Below are 7,105 nucleotides of genomic sequence, written 5' to 3'. Positions count from 1 at the left end.
TAATATAGGATGTGGAGCTATGCCTATATCATTCTGCCAAGTATATTTATAGGAATGTACGTTGTTGATTTAGCTTGAGTGATTATACTGACTAATGCAGAAGGCGGAAGGCAGAATGCACCTGTAATAACTATCAGACTGGTTCTGTAGATTTCTTTGTCCTTATCCTAGCTCAAATAGTATTTTCGTCAGTTTTTTCTAAGACACAGTTAGTCAGACTCTCTCGCATTGTCGAATATCAACGTAAGCTGTGAATGAATATCACTACTAACTGGTAGATTCAACTTCACGAACGTTCCTATCATTTAGCACTAGTTCTATTTCCAGGAAGGAGATGACGGACTAATAGAAGGAGAATGATCTTCGCACTTATATCGCGCATGATTTCATGATTGTCCCGCCTGGTAACTATGCCGCCTATGCTCCTTAGACTGACGACCTGTTTCCGCCATTTGCGTACAGCATACAAGCCCAGCAGGGCGTCTCGTATCACCACACAAACTCCCCTTAATTCTTGTAAGCAAACCAGTTCGTGACAAGAACACACATTTTTCCAACTTTGCATACCTCAGTCGGGCTTCGCGAAACATTTCAAGGAAAGGAACCACTGTCCTTATATGGCAAGAGCAAAGTGCAAGGCATACAGCTTGTCACCAACGAAATTGCTCCGTGCAACAACATATCCCTGAATTCCTCCGACAGTCTTCTGTAGCGTTCTGGCTCATTGTACACTTATGTTCGTGTTGGTATTGACAATGCGAATAGACCACACAGCCTGTGGAATATTACAGTGATGCTTCTTTCATGAAGTCCTACCTAAAAACAAGGAAGAAGTTCTTGAATGATGCTACGTTGGAAGTTTACAGTTATTTTCTTATACATGCCAACCAGAGAGGTCTCTACTACTTCCTCTACATCACATATTATGTTGATGTTCCTGAGACAATTACTCCAAGTCTAGACTCTACATAAGTTACACTATGCTCATCGGCTGTGACATGTTGACAGTTAGGTGGATTTCGACTTGGAGCATCTACAGAACTATCGCAAAAGGGCCGTCCAAGTTCCTGCATTTATTTATTTACTTAATTGGCCAGATACTCTGATAACCCACCATGGCTTTGTCAACGTCATTGTTGTGTACAGCTCCATCAGGAAAATATCTCAAACTTTGTATTAGCTTATATGCATATAAATTATATAAATTTTCTACATTATGTATAAGAGCTTATTGTGTACCTAGGGGTTTTAGGAAGGTAATAAGAAGCTAAGAAAGCTATTAAAAAGTCTTGACTTTCTGGTCAAGAATAATAAGAATTGTAGTACTTACTAAGATATACAAGTGCTTAAAGTGTACCTTGCAAAATGGCTAAGTATTATAATACTTGTTATTTTAACAAGGAAAACATATAAATATAAGATGTATAAGATAAAATTTTCCTTATATCCATTTGTTATTGAAATAACAGTTTATAATTATATTGAAATATTGTATAAATACATTATTATCTACAACAATTAGGGAAATAATCTGACAACAGATGGCAAGTGTATTGACAATAGAGAACAAATGTGTTCCTCAGCTGTTTGAGGTAGTCTTTGTCACTATACCTTGGTTGTCTCTCAGTCCCTGCAAGTTGGATTGTGTATGGATTGTGAGATTGTACAGATTGCAGAGGTCAAGGTTGTACCTGTGAGGCAGATTTGGAGGTTGACTTGTTAAGGGGGCAAGGGGTTGTTAGCAAGTACAGGTGCTTGAAGTAAAGAGATGAATGCACTGTGACAGTGTGTAGCAAGTGTGAGTAGTGCACCAGGGTTGATATCCAGAGCATTGAATGAACTGATTTGAGTAGTAAGCAAAGCTGTGTCTGTAAGTACACATTGTATACTCTGGCTATGTCTCACAATTGGAGGTACAGTAAACTGAGTCATTGTGGATGACTACAAAAGTATATCTCTAGGACGTTCTGGCTTAAAGGATGAGGGTGAAGTGGAAGGTGTTAACAGATTCAACTCATCTCAGGCAGGGTGGGTAGTAGGCCACTGTATCCAGTCAATATAGTGTTATAGACAGTAACAAGGAATGTAAATAGAAGTAGGGTGGACCTGTCAAGGTTGATGTTAAGTATGGAATGAATGGAGAAGTAGAACATGTATAGCATTAGAGAGAGGTAGTACTATAGGAATGGTTGTAGGTGAAGCTACATCTGTACATGTACACTGTATACTCTGACTATGTCTTGTAATCAGAGGTACAGTAAACTGAACTGTTGACTAAGGAGTGTATTCCTAGAGTGTTCTAGCCTAAAGGGAGAGCTGTGCCTGTGAGACAGGTTTAGATTAGTGAGTGGTAACAAGTAAGAAAAGATGGACACACTGTAACAGTGTGTAGTGAGTGTGATTAGTGTATACAGATTGAGATCCAGAGTGTTAAACAAGCAGGTTCAGACTGTAGACAAAATCATGTCTGTGTGTATGTACTCTATTGTCTATCTATAGTGTCTAATAGAAGGTATAGTAAACTGAGTCATTAATTACAAGGTGTATCTCTAGAACATTCTGGCTTGAAGGGAGAAGGTAATGTGTAAGGTGTAGACAGACTTGGCTCAGGAGGGGTGAGTAGTAGCCACTACTTCTATTATTTTAAATAGTGTTATAGACAGTACTAGGGAATGTAAAGACACATAGTGTGAGTCTATCAAGGATGTCAAGTATAGAATAGTGTAAGGAAACTCACTGTTCCTCACAAGAGAATTCTAATCGCCCTTAGTTTACTCAACTACTGACTGGGATAACCTAGTACTCGAGCAAGGGGTCAGGGGAAAAGAATCCCCTTTACCCAGTGGTCAATACTGTCTTTTATAAGGGTATACACGTGTAGATACATGAGGAGGAAGTGTAACTAACTACAATGAGAATATATGTGCTTGTAGGTCCTACTGTGCAATGATCTGACACGATCAGCAATGTAGTAGTAATAAAATACAAACCAGTAAATCAAATCCTTACACTCACCCTCTAGCATTTAGTCCTAAATGCTAAAAATCAGTAGAAAAGGTAGAGAACTTACTTAAAGTAACAGTTAGTAACAAGTAAATAATAAAATACCTTGCCCATGCGTATGGGAAACATCCTCATGATGTAGTACTGCCTCTCTGAACTGATCCAAAGTCGATCCAGTGAGTATTGAGACAGTAGTGGTGTTCTGGACAGTGAGTAGCATGGTTCTGAACCATGTGAAACTAGATAAAACGTTAATAGAATTAAACATAGTCAATATTACTATATAGTCAATTAGTAGAAAAGTTGCCTCTTGATTGTTGCTATCAATACAACACTTTTCGAAGGGAATCAGTAGAGTTCCTGGGGAGATATAGTGTTTCAGCTCTTGGGTACTCTGAGACACACAGTGTAGATCAATATGTACAGAAGTGGAAATTCCAGCAGCATGGTAATTGCAAATATTCTCTTCTCCTGCATCTTTGGGAAGTGTAGAGGTAAATCCCTGATTGACAAAGCTATAGCCTTCTTCCTCAATAGAATGGATTAGTGTTGTAGCTTCTTACTGTCCTTGTGTGTTTCTCTACTCCTGTAGAATAGTCATACAATAATAGATAGCAGAGATGTATTCCAAAATTCCTCTGCTATGTCCTCGATTTTTCCAATAGACTAGTTCCTGCAAATGTAATGCCTTGTGCTCATATTGATAGAATATGTCCAAATGTGTACTCTTTTGTATGCAATAACCAACTGTGATGCAAAACTGGATATCCTGTTGAGCCTGATGTCCAAATACTAATTGCAGAGTACAACCTAGAGTGTAATATTTGTCCTTGAATGAAAATATTGTCTCAAAATCAATGAGATTGTAAGGTATGAGCCTAATATTACTAGATATGTGAGTATATGTGTGATATCTCTGTGTGCAACGAATGTCCTACTGTGTTCTCATACTGTTTCCTTGTGTCTTGACTCGTTTGTGTCTTTGTAAGTTGACTGATTCAATTCCTAAATTGTCTGAGTATACTTTCACTGTCTCATAGTATGATGTTCTATCACAAAATGTCCAAGTAGCATTCTCTACTTTCCTGAGTGCTGTAGCTGTCTGTATGCTGTGTTGTTCCATGAAATGTCCTGTCTGTATGTACAGTAGCACTGCCTGAAGTCCTGAGTATATGCTGCCAATTCCTTGTTCATTTGGCAAATCCATGTGTGGATCAATGTACTCTAGCACTGACTTCCTGTCTTTCTGTGTCCTTGTCCTTGTTCTAATGTATTCTTTCCTTGTGTACCTATCATGTGTCCTGTTTCCTATAGTACTAATACTGTCTGGTACTGTAAAGTCCTTTGTGAAATCGTTCTGTAACAATCCATGTAAGAAAATTGTATGTTCAAACATGATTGTATACTCAAAGAGTGTGTATACAATACAATGTGTGTGCCTCTCACCCTCTTGTTGAAATATGACTTCATTTTCGGTGTAAAACGTCTGGTACTGTCCTAGAACATATCTGTAGTGTCTGGAGAGGTCTTCTGTGTGTTTTTGTACGTTAAACCAATTGTAACTACTGTATCATTGTTCAATAGATGTCCTGGAGTGTCCTGATGCTCTGTTTCCTTCTGTAGCATTAAAGTATCATGCCTGAATGCTCAAATAGTCTGTTTGATCATTGCTAATTCACTATCACTCTAATATTTGCTAGCTGTATGTGTATTGCCTTCACTTTCCCTTGAAGTGGTATGATAATCTGTTTGAGCAGATTGAGCAGATTGAGCAGATTGTCCAGGTTCTGAACCTGTTCTCTGGCTTGAAGTCACCCTCTGAACTTCTGTACTTTGTTCCATACAATGTGTATTGTTTCCTGATCTCAATAGTGTCTTACTATCATTATGTTGTATAGATTGTAGTGGTTTTACATCCTGTAGATTGTAATTGTCATCCTGTAGCTTGAATACCTTGATTCTTACTATGTATCCTGAGTATATGTACACTAGCACATCTGTTTGAGTGCCTGTGATGTCCATAATACGTCTAATAAAGTATCCTGAGTCTATTCTAATGAATCCTAACTGTCTGAAGGTGTATTTTGCAATGTAATACCTTATGTTCTCCTGAAACTGTATTCTGTACAATATATCCTTATAGTCTGAGCTGGTTCTGACGTTTCTGAACAATTCTTCGTCATGAACTGAATAGTTTTGTAGCATAACATCCAATTGTACCTTATAGAACAATGTTCTATGCAAATTACTTTGATTGTGCTTATTATAGACTGTTTCTTCAATCCTGAAGATGGAAATGTCTGTTCCAATGTTAACTGACATAGTTCCTTTGTAGTACTCGATACTAATCCTGTATCTCTTCCTGTACTGAATAGAATCGACTGTGTATGTGTATGTCTGTGTCTTTCTATTGCTGTCAATGTATCTCCATGCCTAATACTTATTCTGAAGCAGTATCACCTTATTCCTAATGTATATACACTTTGCCTTACTCAATGTGCTAATGTCTGTCTTCCAATGCATGATGTAGCCTTCTAACTTAATAGAATACCTGTGTGAATCGTTTGGATTGAAATATTTCTCAGTATCCAAGAGTAGTTGTATTTTATAGTCCAGTAATGCTTGATAGATTGTCCTGCTTGCACAGTTTACTATTTGCATTGCCTTGTAAACCATAATACTATCTGGCTGGTTGTATTCCAATCTTCTAACATTCTCAGGTCCTTTCCTGATATCCTGGTATGCATTCCTGTTGTCTGTGAACAACCTGTATTTCTTAAGAGTGTCATTTCAATTTGTGGCTCTAAGAATTGGTAGTAGTGTCTCTGAAATGTCCATATATGTGTTGCCTTGTACCTGTAGCATCTTAGATTCCTTGAAACAATGGTTGTATGTGTGTTTCCTAGTCCTTTCCATGTGCCATACATATCCATAGTCTTGTAGAATCCTTTCTACACTGTATGCCTGTGCTTTTGAGTGTAAAATGTCATTATATACTGTATACAATTGTCTATCTCAATGTTTAGACTTCCTACAATGTTTATTCCTGTACTGAATGCCTGTAGTACAATGCCTAAGTGCTGTAGTCTCATAGGGTCTTGAATATACTGAATTCACCCTTTCAAATGTATTGTTTGCATGCCTGAACTTGTGTTCCATTACTGAATCCTCAGTATTACCTTCACAAAGTATCCAAATTGATAAAACATGTATATTACTGCTAGATATGTCTGGATCTGTGTCATAGTCTGTAATCAACTCCAATTCTATGTAGTTCTTGCTGTCCAAGTTGTCTGCTAACTTATCTAAAGTAGTGTAACTGATACTGACATTACTAGATGATAAACAATCATCCTACACATTGTTCAATCTGATCGTATTACAAGTAGGACAATTCCTGGCTAAATGATCATCTTGTTTGCAAATGAAACATAGTCCTTTTACTCTCATTTCATCCAATTTCGATTGGGAATGATGTTTGAAACCTGTAGCATATGTCCTGTAATTGTTTTCTGTCTTGCTTTCATGCTAGTCATTGTTCCTCAATGGATAATACAATTGCCTGGCCTTTCCTTTGGTGTTTGCACTGCTTGTATGTATAGTATCCTGACTAGAGTCACTGTGATCTGAATCATCACTTTCACTATCCTGTAGAGTGAATTGATCGTTTCCTGAATTATCAGAACTGTCTGTATACAAATAATCACTCTGAGAATCATTGTTGTGTCCTTACATATTGAAATGTTGTCTGGAATCTATGTGCCATTTGATTCCTATGGATTCATTTGCTTTCTTAATGCTCTCAAGCCTATCCTTGAAGATTGAGTAATCTACTGTGTCTGGATTCAAGCAATCTAATTGTAATTGCCTCTGGTACTTGGAATTCAATCCATACTATGCCTGTCTAGTCAAATCTCACTGAGAAATGTCACCTAGATTCATAGCTTTCATCTCTAGATTGTACAAATAATCCTGAATGTTCCTATTGCCTTGTTTCAAAGTATTGAACTCTTTTCACAGTATTTCAGCAAAGTTGGAAGGGTAACAAAGTCTATAAGTCCTCTAAGATTGAGCAAGTGTCCATCTATACTTGTGGTTCACT

The sequence above is a fragment of the Fomitiporia mediterranea genome (genome assembly GCF_000271605.1).
Source record: "Fomitiporia mediterranea MF3/22 unplaced genomic scaffold FOMMEscaffold_1, whole genome shotgun sequence".
NCBI lineage: Eukaryota > Fungi > Basidiomycota > Agaricomycetes > Hymenochaetales > Hymenochaetaceae > Fomitiporia > Fomitiporia mediterranea.
The sequence above is the reverse complement of the archived record's forward strand: the minus strand, read 5'-3'. Positions refer to the sequence as shown.